The sequence below is a fragment of the Microtus oregoni genome, unplaced genomic scaffold (genome assembly GCF_018167655.1).
Source record: "Microtus oregoni isolate MIOR12 unplaced genomic scaffold, Mior012 000014F_ref0000157, whole genome shotgun sequence".
Classification (NCBI taxonomy): Eukaryota; Metazoa; Chordata; class Mammalia; order Rodentia; family Cricetidae; genus Microtus; species Microtus oregoni.
Window position 1 is genome coordinate 45,562,306 of NW_024543073.1, and position 22,789 is coordinate 45,585,094.

Consider the following 22,789-nt stretch of genomic DNA (forward strand, 5'->3'; position numbering starts at 1 on the left):
TTATAAAGAAATGACATGTTGCTTTGGAGAAATTGATTATTGTCTCTGTAATTTTCCATTTTGTCCAGCTGCCCCAGCCCATGCTCCATGTGGAATGTGGGCTGAGGGTGTCTCATATGTACAGTGGGAGCCTTGGCCAGTAAGGGACTTGCAGAGTGTTTCATCTTCACTCCACGCCTCTGACTGGCTCCCAGGGAGAGCCACGGACTCACCTCTGTCCTGTGGTTATCAGAAGACTTAAGGAGACCAGGAAACTCTCGGTTTGAGTGTGTGTACTAATGCCAGCTGCTTTCTCACTTCCAGGAAGGGACAAGGTCCGAGGCGGAGATGAAAGTGCCCCTTTGTTGCTGAGCTTAGGAACTGACTGTGCAGTCAGGTGGGCAGTGGGAAGTCTCACTGCCATCCCGGCAGGCCAGTGTTCTGTGTCATGACCCCACATCCAAATCTGCCCTCTGTTCCGTGGGAACCAGAGATGCAGGAACACAGGGCTCCTGGGAACCGCGAACAGTCTGGAGCAGGCAGATAAGTCCACAATTACGCCTTAGACTAGGAAAGAAGTTTACGTACGCACACCTTGAACTGGCTGAGACCAGAGGGAGTCACCTTGTCGCTATATCACCAATTCCTAGAAAAGAAAAGTTTAATAGGAAACCTTGAAAAATAAGTTTAAATTAGAGCGTGAGAACTGAGTATACACAGGACTACACAAGCTCATCTTGATGCAGATTTGTTTAGGGCCAACTTTAAGACTCTGCTTCAGGCCTCAAACAAACAAAATCACCACAGTCCACTTTCTCCCTCCACCCCTTAATTTTCCTCAGCACTCCCCCTCCCCAAAGAAACCCACCCACCTCAAACTTGTTTTTCTGTAGCGCACAAGTAGAGGATTCCGGATAAGCATAGAAGGTTCGAGTTTGAGAGCTGAAGTGACCTTCGGGCGTGCACTGCTTGAGTTTTTGTTGTTTCACATGTTTGTTTAGTCAGCTTGATACAGCTAGGGTCATTTGTGACCTGCCAGAGTCCTTGAAGGGACTGCTCCTTTGGAATGGTACCGCAGGATCTCCGGGACAGCAGGGTGTCCGAGAGGAGTTTCTGTGACGGTCCAGGGATGTTGGTGCGCCCAGAGGCCTTGAGCCAGACCAGTGAGTCACTGCAATGGACATTTTTCCTGTGGGGCTGATTGGACAAAAGGGTATAATGCAGGGCACACCACAGCTCCCAAGGCCACTAGGATGAAGGAGGTGTTGGAAAGATGGAGGAGCAAGGTAGTTTTTGTTTGTTTGTTTGTTTTGTTTTGAATTATTTTAGGGGGGATGCTACAAGGGTGAGGGCCAGATAAAGAAGGACTGGGAGGTGAGTGAGATTAGGGTGCATGAGGTGAAATTCCCAAAGAATCAATAAAGAATTAAGATATTTAAAAAAGATAAAAAACACCAAAACCAAAGTGTGTTGTAGACTAATATCCCGCAAGTTCACTGAAGGCCAGTGATGGAACCCACCTACCCAAAGAAGCCTCAACTGAGTTCAAGATCAAGTCTTGAGCACACTCAAGTCCTTCATACATTTTCAGGTTGTTTCCCAAAAGGATTGTGACAACTGAACCTCCCAAAGCAGCAGCAAAACATCTTGGCTTTGTTGCATGTAGTCAGCTCTGTGAAACATGAAGTCACGCAAATCACATGCTAAATACCCCTTGGGGTCAAGGCTTTAAGTCTCTTTTATACTAGGCAGTTATCTGGAAGGCAGGCTACTTGAGTATAAAGCCTAGTGCTACAATAGGCACACGTTAGATGAAAGGGGACTACGTCTTGGGTATGTCTCACCTCACTTCGATTCCCAAATCAACAGATCAGAGAAGTTCCCAGCACACCCTGCTGTCATGCAGCCCTGATAATCCACAACTTCCTCATGTGACTCTGGCTCCACCGAGGCTCTCGGAACGGAGCCCGTGTTTATTAGGCAGCACAAACACCACAGCTAACCCTGATCGGAGAGCGCGGGCTAACAGCATCAGCCAGCTAAGCCAAGCTGAGCGGCTCTTAGGCTACTTTAGGATGCACCCGTTCTTCTAGAACAATCATATCAAAAACCAATGCTTATAACATGAAATTCCAGTGTTGGAATCACAGAGGACCTAAAGTTTTTCTTGTCTGTCTGTCTGTTTGTATGTGTAGTATTGTAGTATTTGGGAATGAGACAGAGTGTCACAACATAAGCCGGGTTCATCTGAAGCTTGTTATGCAGTCCAGGCTGGCCTCAACTCCTGATCTTAGTTCTCTGCCTCCTGGGTGCTGGGATCATAGGAGTGCCTCACCATGCCTGTGACTTCTCAATGTTTTCAAAATAAGTGCCATATTAAGGTCAGACTAATTTGAGGGGACAAAACACTTCCTATCCATATTTTAAGAGGCACTCTTCCTCTTCCTCTCCCTCCTCCTTCTCTTCCTTCTCCTCCTCTTCCCTACCTGTTTCCACATCACAAATTGGTATGGCATTTTAAAGAACAACATAGACAAGACTTACTCTGTATATCTATGCTCCAAATCTCAACCTAATTTATTTTTACAAAAACAACTGTGGATTACTCCCCCTTAAGGCCCAGTTAAGTAATACTACCATCGCTCATAATTACATGATTTAAAAGAAAATCATTCTTTAAGAATTTTTGATACTACACCAACTACATAATGAAATGAAAAGGTAAAGCTTACTGACTTTGACTGTCACTGCAGTTTGATCTAGAAGTTTCTGGCTTTCTCCATTTGAAGACAAGGGTCCTTGCTTGGGAATTTGATGCTCACTGATTCAGCAAGGCTGACTGGCCAGTGGGCTGCAGAGGTCCACCTACTGCATCTCACCACCACAGTACTCCAGTCTCCGGTGCATTTGGCTGCCCCTAGCTTCCCCCTTTTTCTTTTATTAAAAATAGATTTTTTTTCTCAACATGTCCTGATCATGGTCACCCCCACCTTCCACCCTCTTCAGTTCCCACCTCTCCTCCCTTTCTGTCTCTTATTAGAAAACAGATTTCTAAGTAACAATAATAAAGTAAAATAGAATAAAATAAAACAAAAACTAACACATCAGAATTAGACAAAACAAAGAAATGGAAGGAAAAGAGCTCAAGAGGACACAGGAGAAACAGAGACTACCCATTCACACAGCCAGGAACTGGAAGCCAAAGGACCGGAGGGTAGGAGAGGGGAAGATGGAGAGAGAGAGAAAGAGAGGATATAAATTAAATTAAAAATAATGAGACAACCTTTCCATGTTTCCTTCTTCCCTCCCTTCCCTCCCTCCCTCCCTCCCTTCCTTCCTCTTTGGAAGAGCCCTGACAGGACACTGTGGTACAGAGAACCTCCAAAGATGCTGCTGGGTTTGTTCTCTGTTGTCATCTGCTGCTGGGCATAGGGCCTCCCCAGCAAGACACCCTTGGAGGAAACTAAATTTTCATTTGCAAGTAGTTATCAACTAGAGATGGCTTCCAGGTTAGGGTTGGGAACACGTGCTCATGTCTCTGTTCATCTCTAGGCTCCCATCTGGGGCATACCCATGCAGGCCATATGAATTCATACGTGCACTGATCATGTTGATTTAGAGGGCCTTGTTTTCTTGGCGTCCTCCATCCCCTCTGGCTCTTACACACTCGTCCCCTCCTCTTCTGCAGGTTGGAGATCTGAAGCAGTGCTCTGGCTTCTGTGGTTCCACTTTATTGATTGAGCCATCTCCCAAGTGTCCCCACCTCCTACTTTGCCATTACACTAAAGATTCAAAGGCTTGCTTTGATCTAAGGCATTCAAGAATTGGGCCCACAGAAAGTGCTCTCCGAAGCACAAAAAATAGTCTCAAATAGAAGCTTACGTGCCTGCTTCTGTTTGCCACCCCATGGCCACAAGCTTCTGGAGTCCTAATTTCTGATGGGAGCAAGCAGAACGATGAACACACCCAGAGAATCCACCACTGTGGACAGGATCGTTTCCTCATCTCTGCTCATCTGTTTGTCATGTTTATTAATCTTTAAAAACATCCTGAAACATGCAGTGAGAGAACATCATTAACCCCCCCCCCGAAATAACCAAAAATTCATCAAAATAAATATCCACACAGCACTGGTAGAAAATGATCACGTCCTTTTGCTCAATTGTGTTTGCACTGAAGCCTGACGCTCATTTTCAGGACAAAATGTTTTTTAATTATTCTAACATAAACATGTCTGCTTTCCTTCTGGACTGAGATAATCAGACATATGTATATATGTGCATACATAAGCACATGTACACACACACACACACACACACACTTTGCTTACTTGTGTCCAACAGTCTGTGGTCAGATGTAAAGTCAGCCATATCAGAGTTAAGGACACACATTCAACTTGAATAGCCGAGGAGTATAACAAGACAACAAAATATATGTTTTGAACCAATTATTTAGTAGCCCTACCTTGCCAAAAATGATTTATTAAAAAAGATTTTCTCATCACCCCTCATGCCCTTCCAAACTTTCCTCTAAGGTCTGTATGATTTGGGACCATATGCAAAGGAAGGTTCCAGGTTATACCTTTGGAGACTCCAAGTCAGGGATGAGCCCCACCTAGACTCCTGTCTTTCCAGGTGTCTATTTCTCTATAAAATTTGGCTAATGCCTTTCTTGTGAAAACTTATGGTGGAGAACATACCAGAAATCTCAAAGTGTTGCAGTTGGTTTTATTTTGGTATTATGAGTGGAGCTTTTCTTAAGAAGACATCATGAAAGCCTTCAAGAGTGTTGAAAATGCAAAGTACATCCATCATGGAAAGTGTAGTTTGGGCATTTCCTGACATTCTATCTTATTGCTCAACTTCTTCCCTCCTAAAAGATGCATATCTTCAACCGTTTTCAAAATGCTTATGTTAAACAAGATTCAGCAGGTAACCTGTGGTAACTAACTATTGTTCTGTTGCTGTGCAAGACAAAAAACAAACAAAAGCAAAATACCCTGACATCGGGATGGGGGTGGGGTGAGTACCTTTATACTTGACTAGCGGAGGAATCAGTTCTGAATTGTAGGCCATGACCCCGTCAGGGCTCCCGAGCTCACACCAGCCCCAGCAGTTCTCGTCTTTGACTTTTGAAACGTATAGGGCAGTTATTTTGTTAACAGACCCTCAGATTGAATTTGTCTGATGTTTCCTCATTGTGGATACAGGCGACATAACTTGGTGAGGGAAATCAAAGAAGCTGCACTCCATTCCTTTGCTGGCATCTTATCAGATGGTGCATGATGTCCGTGTGTCGATACTGGTGACGTTTGCTGTGATCACTTGATTAAGAGGTGTCTGACAGTTTTCTTCAGATGAAACTTACTCTTTCCCTTGAGTTAATAACAGGCAAATCTGCCGCCCCTTGTCAGTCTTCCACTTTCCTCATTAGTTTACGTCAGAATGGATGTATTCAGTTGGTTGTAATGTATTCCTAGCGTATTTATTTGTGTACTTAAACACCCAGATCTAGCCAGGAGAGCCTTTTGGGCTAATTTTTGAGTCTCTGTGACACATTTTGTCATTCTCTGAGTGTTTCCACAATTTTGGGCATTGGTGTGTAGTATAAATAATAAAAATCCAGAGACAGATATTGGGGTTCAACCTAAAGAACAGAGAAGCAAAGCAGCCAAGCCACTAGAGAGCTCTTACATCTATGAAGTCTTCAGACTGAAAAAAGAGAGAGTTCCTGTCTCATCCCTCCTTATATCTCTCTCTAGCACTGGGCTAAAAATCACGCACTACCACCACTGCCTGGTCTACTTGTCTGACTAGTGTGGCTGTTTTGCATTATGATCTTCAGGGAAGCTTTATTTATTAAAATATAAATGAAATATCACTACATTTCCCCTTTTTGTCTAAAATAAAAAGGAAGGCTATAACTAATATAAGAAAACTATATACCATAAGTACAATAACTATATGTATAATACACAGGCAATAAATACTTCAACAATGTCTAGTCCATTTGCATTTGACAAATTCAGAGAAAATACTTAATATCTATCCTATCTTGGTGAGTCCAAAGTCTTCTATTATAACTTGCTTTCTGCATCTGGTAAACAAGGAAAACTATAGCTACTTAGTTTTCAGTTCCCTCAGAAATCCATGAAGAAAATAATGTTAATTGAGTAAGCAAGCAACTTCCAAAAAATGTGAAAAATGACAGAAACAGCTAGCAGCCTGGAGAGTTATCCAAGATTTCTTTGCAACATTGGGGCATACATCTTCAAGGGCCTACAAGCCTAGCATATTGGACAGACCTTGCTGTGAAACAGGATATTCTGAAGGACTGTCCAACCTTGTCTTGACAATGTTTAGCAGTCACTCTCTTTTGTGTCCTGCTTCCCCATTTAGGACAGCACACTGTCAGCTGTCGAGTCAGGGCATTTTCTTGCCCAGTGGCTTACTTTTGTCATACTCCATGTGGAATTTCTTCAATGCCCATTATCTTCTCTGAAGTAGATTGGTGTTGCCTGGAGCAGACATGTCTTAGTGTCATAAAAAAAGAACCTATGTTATTAAAATATCTTAAATACCATATTCTGTAGATCTCTGAAGTGCTTGAAGATGATTTGTCTAAGATATATCTTTGTTTGACCTTGAAAAACATACCGAATGTGACTACAACTTCCATTATAATAGGTGATTAACTACTGACCTGCATTCCCTTATTATCCTAATTTTCAAGGACTAGAACTTGTGTATATTGTTAAACGAGTTGCATAGGCTTAATACCTTGAACAGGAGTAAAAATGTGTGTACAGTAAATTCTAACAAAATTAATCTTAAATTTGTATCAGCATAAAAATGTTGTATACAATATATAAAATCCAATCCAATGAAAAACATTTAAAACTAGTAATTGTTTTTTTAACAGCTGATTCAGCAATCTACCTTTTAATCTTATCATATCTATAGTGTCGCTTATTTCTTTTCAGAGTAGAGTCAATAATCTACACTTTTATCCTATCATATCTATATTTCTTTTTTTCTTTTCCAAACAAGAACCTTGACTCTAATTCCCTTTGTTCAACTTTCTCCCTGATCATAACCAATAACAACTGATAGCCAACCCCCCTAAACATTATGACAAATATGTATAACCCATTGAATGACCAAAAACCATCCATCCTACCTCTTGGTAATGTGGGTGTTGTATTTTTAAATTTGCTTTCTGCTGTCTTGGGTAATGGCATTTTTAGGGGATCCTGAAAAAAATTGGGTTAATTGTCAAGTCTTGGGAGCATTAGCTGTATCATTTGTTGTTTAACCTCTGCATAATGGAAAAGTGCAGGGTTTATCTCAAGTCCTAGCTAGAGTAATCTCTTAGGCTGAATCATTTCAGCTAGCCACCTAAAAATTGTTCTGAGTAGTATTCAGTCCAAAGTCGATCTTTAGGTGTTTTTTTCCAGTTTAGTGGTGTTATCACAGTTCTGGAGGAATCGTGATTGTGGGGCTCCATGCTCCTTTTGGAGACTTCAAAGGTTGCTGTTAGGCGTGCTCATGGTTCACTACAGAAAAATGATAGATACTCAAACCCAAAATCACACACAGGAAGTTAGATGAACTCTTTATTTAGTATTCTATATGACCATTAACATCATGACAAGAAGTTTAAAATATATGTGTATATTTATCTTATAAATCTCATACTTTATGAAAAGCTGTTAAAGAATCAATATAAAAACAAAGGATTACAAGATTAGTGGCAATAAAGTAGTCCTTAAGTATTTATCTTAATTCTGTCCCATATTAGACAGCTCTTCTGACATGAGACAGAGATTTTAAATTTTATTTTAATAAGCATGCTTGGGTTAGGAGAAAGAATTACATTCCAACTCCAAAGCCAACTTTAAGTTTTAATTAGCTGGGACTACAAATATGTTATTTGTCTTATATGCCTGTAGAGAACAGCAGAAACAAACATGCAGAAAAATTTATGAAATTTTATCCTGTTGGAAATATGATATACCAAAAGACCAATTTACTCTTTTTCTTGTGACTTTTTTTTCGGATTATTGTCCTTTTTCTTCAGATTCTTTCTCTGAATGTCTTCATTTTCCTGAAAAGATAGAAACAAAACGGTTCCCCACCCTAACTTGTGGAAGATTCTCTTTTGGCAAGTTATATCTGATCAAATAAAAAGTATTTGTTGGTTTTATAGGTTAGTTTAGATTAAATGGCCATACTGTTTGATGAACTATCATCTTGTAACATGATTAAGAGGTCTCTCTTATTCAAATCAAATCTTTATCAATTTTGATGGTATCCATAACTTTTCTTCTTCTTTGGAATCAAAAGCAAACCTCTTCCCCAATGTAACACATGTCCTGATTTCCATTCTGAAGTCAGTATATCTTTAAAGTATATCAACTGATTTAATTTTGTAATTTTAGCTAACATCCAAAGTCTCTCCTCAGATGTTGTTCCTTTCACATTAGCATTTAGAAAATTCAAAGTTAATAAAGCATTATGCAATCTATTTCTGGGGGTACTTATCATCCCTTTCTGCTTATTTCACATATCCTTTAGAGTTCAATTTGGTCTTTCTATAACTGCCTGGCCTGTAGGATTGTGTGGTATACCTATAATGTGCTTTATATTATAATAAGCCAAGAACTGTTACATTTTCTTAGAGACAAATGCTGGAGCATTGTCAGCCTTTATTTGTGCAAGTATACCCATGATGACCAAAACTTCTAGTAAATGTATGATTACTAAATTAGCCTTTTCTGAACTCAAAGCAGCTGTTCATTGAAAACCTGAATAAGTATCAATGGTGTGGTGTATATATTTTAGTTCTCCAAATTCTATAAAATGGAACACATCCATCCACCATATTTCATTCCTTTGAGTATCCTGTGGATAACTTTGTGGGTAATGGTGTTTGGGTAAATAAAGAAAAGAAAGACTTTTTTTTTTAATTTCCTTGGCTTATTTTTACGTGATGTAAAAGTCTTTTTTAAAACCTTTGCTATTGACGTGATGCTTCTTAAGAAATTCTGAAACCTTCAGCATATTTCCAATCAATAATTAATTGATTTCCACATTGACTTGTGCTAGAGGACCTAACAGACTTATACGGGATCAGATGTGTTATGTATATGAGATGATTCCTACTCCTGATTATATCTTGTAACTGAATAAATAATAAAGACCATTCTGTATCATCTGGCATAAATTTAGTGGTTGCAATATGCAAAATAATTCTTTCTACATATTTCAAATCTGTAACTATGTTGAGAGGTTCTTTAAATTAGTTACTACCATGAGAATAGCATATAATTCTGACTTTTGGACAGAATCATAATGGTTTTGTTCCACTTTACTTAAATTTTTGATTTGTAACCTGTCTTTTCTGATAGATTTGCATCAGTATAGAATGTTGGGGCTCCAGTTATTGATGTATCCTATACAATGCAAGGAAGAATCCAATTAGTTATCTATATAAGTTGAATTCTCTTGTCTTTAGGATAGTTGTTTTTAATCTCCCCCTCCCAAAATACTTTTTGCCAGGGTTCACTTTCTTCCCATAATTTTTCAATTTCATCATTATTGAAAGGTATTATAATTTCTGCTGGGTCTATTACTGTTAATTGACCAAGTCTAAACTTTCCTTTTAGAATAACCACAGAGACCTTTTCCACATAAATTTTTAGTTTTTTGCTCTATTTATGTGGTAAAAAGATCCATTCTATGATATCTTTCCTCTGCATTAAAATTCCTGTAGGGGAATATTTGGAGGGTAATATGACCAAAATGCAGTTAGGATTTGGATCCTCACAATCCACATGTGCCTTCTGTAATTTCTCTTCAATCAAAGACAATTCTCTCTCAACTTCAGCTGATATTAACTATTTAAGTCCTTATCACCATCTAAGGATTTGTTTAAGTTAATCAGGCCATCAGGACCTAGCCCAATAGTGCACCATGGATAGGAAATGTCTTCTAACAGTCTTTGAAAGACCTTAAGAGTCTGCAACAAATCTCTCCTAATTTGTACCTTTTGGGGTCTAATTTTTTTGTAAACATATTATATAGCCTAAATAATTAATAGAATCTCCTCTTTGTATTTTTGTTAGGAGCAGTTTGCAATCCCCAACAAGGCAAAATTTTCTTTACTTTTCAAACATTTTTTCTAAATTATCTACATTGAATCCATGTAATGGTAAATTACAAATTCATGAAATTGCTTATGTATCATTTTCAATGACTGGCTTACAAAATATTGGCACAGGATGGAGCTATTTAACATTTCCTGTGGGAGAGTCTTCCATTGATATCTTTTTGCAGGCAGAGAATTTAAAAAAAAAGTAGGCACTGTGAAGACAAATTTTTCTCTGTCTTTTTCTTGCAAAGGTTTAGTGAAGAAACAATCTTTTAAATCACTAAGTATAAGAGGTTGTCCTTTAGTTAATAGGGAAGGTAAAGGAATTCCAGAATGTAGGGAGCCCATTAGCTGAATCACCTTATTAATAGCTCTTAAATATGCTACCATTCTCTCCATTTTCCAGATTTTTTTTAACAACAAATACAGGAGAATTCTGAGGGGTGGTTGATTCTTCTATATGGTGAGCATCTAGTTCTCCTGTACCAGCTGTTCTAAAGCCTCTAGTTTCTTTGTTGTTAAAGGCCATTGCTTAAACCATACTGGTTTGTCTGTCAACCATTTTAAAGGTATGGCTTTAATGCCTTTGGAAGAGCAGCAGTGGTTGTGCCCTGTTCTTGTACAACGTGAATGGTTCTTTATAATATCTTGTAATAATTTTCCTAGAAACATACTTCAATTTATGGTTTATTTATTGTTTCTAATATTGGTGAAATGCTAATCTGAGTATTTTATTGTTGTAACAAATCATGTCCCTACAAGTTCATTGCTATGTTAGCCACATTTGGTTTTAATAATTCTCTTTGTCCTTCTGGCCATATTCTACACATCTCATGCTCTGCTTTACCTGAGATAAAGTTCCAATTCCTAAAAACTGAACATTTACATTCTGAAGAGGCCAATTTGGATGCCAAGATTTTGATGAAATTGTTGTTACATTAGCACCTGGGTCTACCAGACCTTTAATGACAATGTTATTTATTTGTTTTTTAATTTTGGTCTTTTTCATTTATAGAAATTTGCCAAAATACTCAAGTTATGGTTTCTCCTGAATTTTTTGTTTTCTCTTTTATAGCTGTTTTATTATCCAGAGAAGTATGGCTTTCTACAATCGGTATTAGGTTCTTTTAATTTCTCTGGGAAGGAGTTTTCTCTACAACAGCAGAAAATGAGTGAACTGGATTTTGCATAGGGTTCTGTGAGAGGCCCCTCATGGAGCTTTCCAATGGCACAGGACTACCTTGAATATTCCTCGTTGACCTACATTCATTAGTCCAACGGCTGCATTTGCCACACCTTCCACATAATCCAGAAGGGAAGGATGTTCTGAATAGATTATTAGAAAAAGCATTGTTTCTAGGAGTGCCCTGTCTACACCTTGTTTGTCACAATTATAATATTTGACACTTTGATTTTTCCTCAAACCTCTGGAAATCACCTCTCCTATCCATGCATCTTCATGATCATGAGATTCAATATTAATTGTATCTTGAATACATTTCTCCAGGAGAAATGCCTTTAATGGCTTATTTTTTTGCATAGAGAATTGTCATTTTCAAAAGCCTAAGATTAAATTATTATTTGTCTAGCTTCTAAATTTGGTATCATTCTATTTACTGCTGAAGTCAGTCTTTGTAAGAAATCTGTAAAGGCTTCCTTTGGCCCTGTATAACTTTATTAAATGACTCAATTTTCTTTCCTATCTCTTAATTCTGTCCCAAGTACTCAAAGCTGCTGTGTGGTATTAATTTAGGGTGTGGTCATCATATATAGCTTGTCTTTCTATAGTAGCATAATCTCCTCCTCCAAGAGTTTGATCTTTTCCTATCTCTAGCTTTACTCCATTGTTCAAAATCTTAGCCTCTTCTCTGAACCACATACTCCACTGTAATTGTGAACAAGGCTCTAAAACACCTTTAACCAATTCTATTCAGTCTTCAGGGATAATTCCATTACAAACTGACCACGAGTTTAACATTTGCTTCACAAAAGGTGAATCCATGCCATATGAGATTATTGTGTCCTTGAATCTTCTTAAATCTTAACATTGGCACAGGAATCCAGTTAGCTGTAAAAGAGTCTCTGCTTTTGGCAATTCCTGTAAGATTATTGGATATCTTAAGGTTGGTTGTTTGAAACCCTTAGGCTGTTCCTCTCTGTTCTTACCATGCAACACTGAAGTTGGTTCTCCATTAAATTCTTCTGCCTAAATTTGAATCTCTCCATGATCTGTTTTATTAGGTTTTTCTAAGGCCTTTATTTTAGCACTCAGATTAGCCAACTCTTTTAGTGATAAGACAAAAATGATAAAGATGTTTGCAATTGACATTACATAAATTCCATCTCAATTAGAATTAGCCTCTCATTGAATCATTGCATTTTAAATTGTCTAGAATATTATCCAAATCCCTCTGTTGCGATGTTTTTTCCCATTTTTTTAATGTGGGAAAAACTCTCTCTCTAAACTAATTCTTCTCTTTAAGAATTCCCAATTGTTGCTGGGTGGTGATGATGCATGCCTTTAATCCCACACTCAGGAGGGAGAGGCAGGCAGACCTCTGTGAGTTCAAGGCCAACCTGTTTTACAAGAGCTAGTTCCAGGACAGAGAAACCCTGTCTCAAAAACCCAAAGAAAAAAATTGTCTTACCAAGTGTACCAACCATGTTGATGAAGATATAAGGCTTATTATAACAGTAAAAGCCTGACTGGATTTCAAGGCTGCTATCTAGTTTGCAGCAGCCCAAGAAAGAGGTTCAGGGAGAACCCCAACCCACGATGGAGAGAGAGAGAGTCAGCTTTCTGAAAAATGCACAGGGGATTGTTCGAAAAAAGCATATGTGTTGGGGGGGTGCCTGAAGGCAGAGCCAGCTGGTCTAGGGAGGATGAGTCCTGTGGCATTGGGAGCCCAGCTTCTTCTGGAGTTTGTTAGTAGCTGGAGACTATTTCAGAGAGGCTACACCAGGAAAACCCAAAATTGCGCAGAGTCTTGGGGAAAAAAGAAAAGAAAGCCTAGCCATGTGGGGCTGGAGCCCCACGTGCAGCTCTGGCCTATACCACGTGGGACTGACTCCAGACCATGCTGGGGGCTAAAAAGCCACAGGCAACCAGCTTTTTCATGAATTCATACCCCAAACATGGGGCACCAAAAGGAGTATGAATAATATAAACCCATAGACAGATATTGCGGTTCAACCTGAAGATCAGAAAAGCAAAGCAGCCAAGTCACTAGAGAAACTCTTACCTCTATGAAATCTTTAGACTGAAATAGAGTTCTTTGCTCATTCCGCCTTACAGTTCTCTCTAGTGCTGGTATTAAAAGGCATGCACCACCACTGCCAGGCTTCTATAGCTAACTAGCATGGCTGCTGGGATTAAAAGTTTTCTCACTGGCTCTAATGGCTGGCTAGCGGGCCCCCAGGATCTGCTTACCACTGTCTCCTGTCTCCCATTTGCTGGAGTATAAGTGGATACCATCACACCTAGATTTATAAACATGAGTTCTGAGAGTCAAACTCAAGCCCTCTACATGTATAGTAGGCATTTTGCCAACTGACCCATCTCCCAGTCCACAAATACACACTTATATCTTTATTCTAAATGTATGTGTGTACCTTAAAAACCATGAGTTCATACACATACCACTAATTCCAAAACCAGTGCTCTCACTTCCCACAAGTCCATTTTCCTCCATTGAAAATTCAACTTCCTGGTTACTCTCACCAAGTATGCTGTCTCCTCCTAAGTAGGGGACCAGCTCGCCCCACTCATCCTCCAATACTTGCTAGTAGACTCCTCCCTCCTACCCTTATATGGACACCTAGTCATCTGCTATGGGTCCTTCTGGCAGAATGAGCAGTTCTCCCTGACACACACCATTCTCTACCTTAGGTTCAGAACAGCCACCTGTTCAATCGCGTCTCAGCTTGAGGACCAAATTATTGAGGAAGAGGAAGGAAAAACAAAGAAGAGAATGTAAATGGAACTAGGGAAAGGGAGAGAAAACAAGAAAAGAATTCAGGGGATGTATAGTAAGCATATTGAAAAATGTGTGACTGGACCAGGCAGATGTCCCAAGAAAGCTCCACAGTGTGTGTGTGTGTGTGTGTGTGTGTGTGTGTGTGTGTGTGTGAGAGAGAGAGAGAGAGAGAGAGAGAGAGAGAGAGAGAGAGAGAGAGAGATTGAGTGTGCCTCTGTGTTCTCAGGGTTAAAATGTATGCACATCTTTTGAATAGTTTATCAGTTTATTTCCATATGCACATATAGTTTTAAGAAATAAAGAGATGAACTCTATCTATCCTTTATCTGTTTTCCCATAAATAATATCACAGCCAGGATGCTGATATTGATGCAATCGATGTATAGACCATTTCTGTTGGCAAACAGTCCCCTGTGTTTCCCTTTCACGGCCGCACTCAATGCTTCTTGTTCCAGCCCTCCCTTCATCCCTGGCAACCAAAATCTGTCCTCCACTTCTGAAATTTTACCATTTCCAGAATATCATGTCAACAAAATTCTACAGTCTGCAACTTTAAATCTTTTTCTTCTTCTTTATTTATTATATCTCAATCACAGTTTCCCTTCTCTCCCCTCCCCTCAGTCTCCCCCACTCATCTCCCCTCTTCCCCAAATCCACCCCCTCTGCCTTCCCTCAGAAAAGAGCCAGGCCTCCCAGGTACATCCATCAAACACAGCATAACAAGCTACAGTGAGACCAGGCACAGACTGTTACCACATCAAGGCTGGATGAGACAAAGCAGTAGGAGATGGGTTACACAAGTAGGCAAAAGAGTCGGTGACAGCCCCTGCTCCCACTGCTAGGAACCCCACAAGAACGCCAAGCTACTCAGTTATAACATATACCTAGGTCAGACCCCTGCAGGCTCCGTGATCTCTGTGAGACCCCATGAGGTTAAGTCAGCTGATACTGTGAGCCACATTCTCATGGTGTCTCTATCCCCTCTGGTTCCTCTGATCCTTCCTCCCTCTCCTCTGCAGGATTCTCAGAGCGCCACTTAATGTTTGTCTGTGGGACTCTGCATCCACCAGTTGCTGGATGAAGTCTCTTTGGTCTCTTTGATGAAGACTCTGCTAGGCTCTGGTCCCAGAACACTCTGGAGGTAGGTCAAAGGTTTTGTGACTGTGTTGGTGTTCCAGTTCCTCCAATTGAGGTCTTGCCTGGTTTGAGAAGATGCCGGTTCAGGCTCCGTGTACCCCATCACTAGGAGTCTTTGTTAGGGTTACTCTTGTAGATTCCATGGAGCTTCCACTGCACTAGGTTTCCACATCACCACCTAATTCTCCCCAATTCCAGTTTTTTTTCTCCCAGTATTCCCCACTACCACCTGATCCCTCCTGTTCCCAGCTCCACCCATTCCCAGCCCACGCACGTAATCTAGTCTATTTCTTCTCCCCAGGGAGATCCTTGCATCCATCCTCCTTGAGCCCACCTTGTTACTTAGTCTCTCTGGGTCTGTGGATTGGAGCATGATTATCCCTTATGTAGCAGCTAATATCCATTTACAAGTGAGTACAGACCTTGTTTTGTTTTGTTTTTTTATGGGTCTGAGTCACTACACTCATGACAACTTTTTTCTACTTCCATCCAATTGCCTGCAAATTTCATGGTGTCATTGTTTTTAACACCTGAGTAATACTCCATTGTGTAAATGTATCATATTTTCTTTATTCATTCCTCTGTTGAGGGACATCTGGGTTGTTTCCCATTTTTGACTGTTGTGAGAAAAAGATGCTATGGCCATAGCTGAACAAGTATCTTTGTGATAGGATGGAGCATCCTTTGGGTTTATGCCCAGGAGTGGTATGGCTGGGTCTTGAGGTAGATTGATTCCCAGCTTTCTGAAAAACTGCCATATTGATTTCCAGCCACTTCACTGAAAGGGCTTATCAGCTGTAGGGGTTCCCTGGTAGAACTTTTGGGGTTACTTATGTATGCCATATAATCTGCAAGTAGTGATACGTTGATTTCTTCCTTTCCAATCTGCATCTCCTGAAACTTTGACTTCTTCCTTTCCAATTTGAATCCCCTTGATTTTTAGATGTCTTATTACTCTAGCTAGAACTTAGTTAAGTACTATATTGAATAGATATAGAGAGAGTGGACAGCCTTGTCCTATTCCTGATTTTAGCAGAATTGCTTTGAGTTTCTCTCCATTTAATTTGATGTAGACTATAGGCTTGCTATAAATTGCCTTTATTATATTTATGGATGCCACTTGTATCCTTGATCTCTCAAAGATTTTGTCATGAAGGAGTATTGGATTTTGTCAAAGACGTTTTCAGCATCTGATGAGATGATGATGTTTTTTTTTTCTTTCAGTTTGTTTATAACGTTGATTACATTGGCGGATTTTCATATGTTGAACCATCCCTGTATCTCTGTGATAAAGCCTATTTGGTGGATAATCTTTTTAATGTGTTCTTGGATTCAATTTGCAAGTACTTTTTGAGTATTTTTGCATCAATGTTCATGAGTGAAATTGGTCTGTAATTCTTTCTTTGTTGAATCATTGCGTGGTTTGGGTATCAGGGTATACGGTCTGAGATTTTGGAGTGGATTTTTTTTTACTGTGTAATTCATCTGAGATCCCTCCAGGTGGAGTATTTATCAGTTCTTTGGTTCTGTTGTTTTTATGATTCAGAATATAACTTACAGCATGGACAGACTACTTATTTGCCAATAATGGATGGACATCTACATTTGTTCCAGTTCATGTCTAAAACTGACACTATCATCAACATTTACATACAATTTTCATATAAGTGTTTATTTTCAGGTACTAATACCCAGAAGTACAACTCCAAAACTGTGAGATTTAATTTTAATGCATCTTCACCAGCATGGGTTTTTGCTACTTTTGAAAATATTGGCCACTGTGCTCAGCTCGTATAGTATTGCAATGCAGTTAAATTTTTCATTTCCCTGGTGGCTTGTGATATTTAACATGTTTTATGTATTGATATGTTGTCTGTGTATTTTTTAATGCACTATCTCTCCATTTCTTTTGCACACACTCATTCAACTGAATAGTTTCTTTCCTTTCTTTTTTCTTTCTTTCTCACTTTTTTAACTGTAGTTTTGAGAGTTCTTTACATATGGTAGACAGTAATCCTTTGTTGGGTGTAGGGCTTGCAAATATTTTATCCCAATCTGTAGCTCTCCTTTCAGTTTCTTTAACAAGGTTATTCAAAGAAAAATGAGCTTAAATTTTTTTGTTTTTATTGAACTATATTTTTCTCCACTCCCCTCCCTTCTTCGCCCTCCCCTTCTACCCTCCTTCGTGATACCAATGCTCCCAATTTACTCAGGAGATCTTGTCTTTTTACTTCCCATATAGATTAGATCCATGTATGTCTCTCTTAGGGTCCTCTTGCCTAGGATGTCTGGAGTTTAGGATTGTAGGCTGTTTTTTCTTTGTCTAAAAACCACTGATGAGTGAATACATATTATATCTGTCTTTCTGGATCTGGGTTACCTCACTCAATATGGTGTTTTCTAGATCCATTCATTTGCCCACAAATTTCAAGATGTCATTATGTTTTTCCTCCATGTAGCACTCCATTGTGTAAATGTACCATATCTTCTTTATCCCTTCTTTGGTTGAGGGCCATTTAGGTTGTTTCAAGGTCCTGGCTATTACAAATAAAGCTGCTATGAACATAGTTGAGCACATGTCCTTGTGGTATGATTGAGCATCCCTTGGGTATATACCCAAAAGTGGTATTTCTGGGTCTCGAGGAAGGTTGTTTCCTAATTTTCTAAGAAATTGCCATACTGATTTCCAAAGCAGTTGTACCAGTTTGCACTCCTACCAGCAATGCAGAAGTGTTCCATTTACCCCACATCCTCTCCAGCATAAGTTGTCATCAGTGTTTTTGATTTTGGCCATTCTTACAGGTGTAAGATTTGGAATCTCAGAGTTGTTTTAATTTGCATTTCTCTGATGGCTAAGAATGTTGAGCATTTTCTTAAGTGTCTTTCAGCCATTTTAGATTCCTCTGTTGAGAGTTCTTGTTTAGGTCTGTACCCCAGTTTTTATTGGATTATGTATTCTTTCGATGATCAGTTTCTTGAGTTCTAATGTATATTTTGGAGATCAGCCCTTTGTCTGATGTGGGGTTGTTGAAGATCTTTTCCCATTCTGTAGGCTGTCATTTTGTCTTGTTGACCGTGTCCTTTGCTTTACAGAAGCTTTTCAGTTTTAGGAGGGCCCATCTATCAATTGTTGCTCTCAGTGTCTGTGTAATGGGTTATATTTAGGAAGTGTTCTCCTGAGGATTCAAGTGTACTTCCAACTTTCTCTTTTATGAGGTTCAGCATGGTTTGTTTTATGTTGAGGTCTTTGATCCATTTGGACTTGAGTTTTGTGCATGGTGATAGGTTTGGACCTATTTTCATTCTTCTACATGTTGATATCTAGTTATGCCAGCACAATTTGTTAAAAATCCTTTTTTTCCATTTCATATTTTTTGTTTCTTTGTCAAAAATCATGTGTTTGTAAGTATGTGGATTAATATTTAGGTCTTCGATTTGGCTCCACTGGTTCTCCTGTCTGTTTAGATGCCAATACCAGGCTGTTTTCAGTACTGTAGCTCTGTAGTAGAGTTTGAAGTCAGAGACAGTGATGCCTCCAGAAGTTCTTTTATTGTACAGGATTGTTTTGATTATCCTAGGTCTTTTGCTTTTCCATATGAAGTTGAGTACCATTCTTTTGAGTTCTGTGAAGAATTTTGCTGGGATTTTGATGGGTATTACATTGAATCTGTAGATTGCTTTATATAAGATTGCCATTTTTATTATGTTAATTCTTCCTACCCAAGAGCATAGGAGACCTTTCCATTTTCTGGCATCTTTTTCAATTTCTTTCTTTAGAGTTTTAAAGTTCTTGTCATACAGGTCCTTCACTTGCTTGGTTAGAGTTATCCTTAGGTATTTTATGCTATTTGTGGCTATTGTGAAGGGTGATGCTTCTCTGATTTCTTTCTCGGCCTATTTATCATCCATGTACAGGACTACTATTTTTTTTTTTTTTAGCTAATCTTGTATCCTACTATATTACTGAAGGTGTTTATGAGTTTTACAAGTCCCTTGGTAGAATTTTGGGGGCCACTTTTATATAAACTATCATATCATCAGCAAACAATGAGAGTTTGACTTCTTTTCTGATTTTTATCCCCTTGAATCGCTTTTTGTTGTTTTATTGCCCTAGCTAGAGCCTCAAGTACCATATTGAATAGATATGGAGAGAGTGGACAACCTTGCCTTGTTCCTGACTTCTGTAGAATCTCTTTGAGCTTCTCTCCACTCAGTTTGATGTGTACTGTTGGCTTGCTGTATATTGCTGTTAGTATTTTTATGTATGTTTCTTGTATCCCTGTTCTCTCTAAGACCTTTATCATGAAGGGATGTTGTATTTTGTCAAAGGCTTTTTCAGCATCCAACAAGATGATCCTGTGGGGTTTTTTTTTCAGTTTGTTCATAGGTAAATTACATTGACAGATTTTTGTATGTTGAATCATCCCTGCATCTCTGCAATAAAGCCTACTTGGTCATGGTGAATGATTTTTCTGATGTGTTCTTGGATTTGATTTGCCAGTATTCTATTGAGTATTTTTGCATTGATGTTCATGAGTGAAATGGATCGGTAATTCTCTTAGTAATGTCTTTGTGTGGTTTGGGAATCAGGGTAATTGTAGCCTCATAAAAAGAGTTTGACAATGTTCCTTCTGTGTCTATACTGTGGAACAATTTGAGTAGTATTGGCATTATTTCTTTGAAAATCTTGGTAGAATTCTGAGGTGAAGCCTTCTTGGCTGTTTTTGGTTGGGAGTCTTTTGATGACTGTTTCTATTTCTTTAAGTCTATTTAATTTGATTGTCTGATATTGATTTAATGTTGATAAGTGATATTTATCCAGAAAATTATTCATTTCCTTTAAGTTTTCCAATTTTATGAAGTACAGATTTTTGAAATATGACCTGATGATTCTCTCTGTATTTCCTCAGTGCCTGTTGTTATGTCCCCCTTTTCATTTCCGATTTTGTAATTTGGATATTCTTTCCCTGCCTTTTGGTTAATATGGATAAAGTTTTGTCTATTTTGTTTAATTTCTTGAAGAAACAACTCTTTGTCTCATTGATTTTTATATTGTTTTCTTTGAATCTATTTTGTTGATTTCAGCTCTCAATTTGATTATTTCCTGCCGTCTACTCTTCCTAGGTGAGTTTGCTTCTTTTTTTTAATATTTATTTATTTATTATGTATACAATATTCTGTCTGTGTGTATGGCTGCAGGCCAGAAGAGGGCACCAGACCTCATTACAGATGGTTGTGAGCCACCATGTGGTTGCTGGGAATTGAACTCAGGACCTTTGGAAGAACAGGCAATGATCTTAACCTCTGAGCCATCTCTCCAGCCCGAGTTTGCTTCTTTTTGTCCTAGAGTTTTCAAATGTTCTGTTAACTCAATAGTGTGGGATTTTTCCAGCTTCTTTATGTAGGCATTTAGTGCTATGAACTTTCCTCTTAACACTGATTTCATTGGGTCCCATATATTTGGGTATGTTCATTTTCATTGAATTTTAGGAAGTCTTTAATTTCTTCCTTTATTTCCTCCTTGACCCACTGGTGACTCAGGTGAGCATTGTTTAATTTCCATGTGTTTGTGGGCTTTCTGGAATTAGTGTAGCTGTTGAATTCTAATTTTAAGCCATGATGACCTAATACATGGAGTTATTCCATTTTTTTATCTGTTGAGGTTTGCTATGTTACCTAGTATTTGGGCAATTTTTGAGAAGGTTCCATGAGGTGCTGAGAAGAAGGTATATTCTTTTCTGTTTGGATGGAATCCTCCATAGATGTCTGTTAAGTCCATTTGAGTCATAACATCTGTTAGCTCCCTATTTCTCTATTAATTTTTTTTCTGGCAGACCTGCCCAGTGGTGAGAGTGGGGTGTTGAAGTCTCCCACTACTAATGTGTGGAGTTTAAAGTGTGATTTAAACTTTAGTAGTGTTTCTTTTACATATGAGGGTGCCCTTGTATTGAGGGCAGTATTGAAATTTTCTCTTGATTGATTTTTCCTGTGATAAATATGAAATGTCCTTCTTTGTCTCTTTTGATTGATTTTAGTTTGAAGTCTATTTTGTTAGATATTGGGATAGCTACACCAGCTTGTTTCTTAGGCCGATTTGATTGGAATTTTTTTTCCTAGCCCTTTACTCTGGGGTGATGTCTGTCCTTGAGTTTGAGGAGTGTTTCTTGTAGGCAGCAGAAGGGTGGATTCTGTTTGCCTAACCCATCTGTTAGCCTGTGTCATTTCATAGGTGAATTGAGTCCTTTTATATTAAGGGATATTAATGACCAATGTTTTCTAGTTCCTGTTATTTTAGTTTTTGTTGTTGCTATTGTGTGTGTTTTCCCCTTCTTTGGGATTTGCTGCTGTGAGATCATCTATTGTCTGTGTTTTTGTGGATGTAGTTAACTTTCTTGTGTTGAAGTTTTCTTTCTAGTATTTTGTGTAGGGCTGAGTTTATTGCTAGGTATTGGTTAAGTCTGGTTCTGTCATGGAATATCATCTTTCGTTCTTCTATGGTGACTGAAAGTTTTGCTGAGTATAGTAGTCTAGGCTGGCATCCGTGGTCTCTTAATGTCTACATAACGCTTGACCAGGACCTCTGGCTTTCATTGTTTCCACTGAAAAGTCAGGTGTAATTTTAATAGGTTTGCCTTTATATGTTACTTGGCCTTTTTTCTTTGTGGCTCTTAATATTTTTTTATTCTGTATGTTTAGAGTTTTGATTATTATGTGGCAAGGGGATTTTATTTTGGTCTAGTCTATTTGGTATTTCTTAAGCTTCTTATATCTTCATATACATATCTTTCTTTAGGTTGGGAAAGTTTTCTTCTATGATTTTGTTGAATATATTTTCTGTGTTTTTGAGTTGGACTTCTCCTTCTATCCTTTTTATTCTTAGGTTTTATCTTTTCATGGTGTTCCATATTTCCTGGATATTTTGTGTTAAGCTTTTGTTAGATTCTATGTTTTCTTTGACTGATGAATCAATTTCTTCTTTTCTATCTTCAACACGTGAGATTCTCTCTTCAATCTCTTGCATTCTGCTGTTTATGCTTGCGTTTGTGATTCCTGATTGTTTTCCCATGTTTTCTGTTTTCAGAATTCCCTTGGTTTGTGTTTTCTTTATTGTCTCTATTTCGGTTTTCAAATCTTGAATCATTTCTTTCACCTGTTTGATTGCTTTTTCTTGTTTTTCTTTAAAGGATTTGTTGATTTCTTCCAATTTTTTGTTTGTTATTTCATTTGTTTCTTTGAGAGAATTTTTCATTTTCTCTTTAAGGGCCTTGAACATTCTCCTAAAGTTATTTTTTAGGTCATTTTCTTCTGCTACATATATATTGGAGTGTTCAAGTCTTACTTTTTTAGAGCCACTGGTTTTTGTTGGTGTCATGCTCCTCTTTGTGGTGTTGAGTATGTTCTTACCTTGTCTACCCATCTTTTCCTCTGATTGATGTAGTTGGATCCATGTCTATGGTGATCACTCCTCCAGGTGCCAGTGAATCAAAGGCTCAGATGATTGCTCCTCACGGTGGAGTCAGGGCCATGGTTCCAGTCACTCTGGA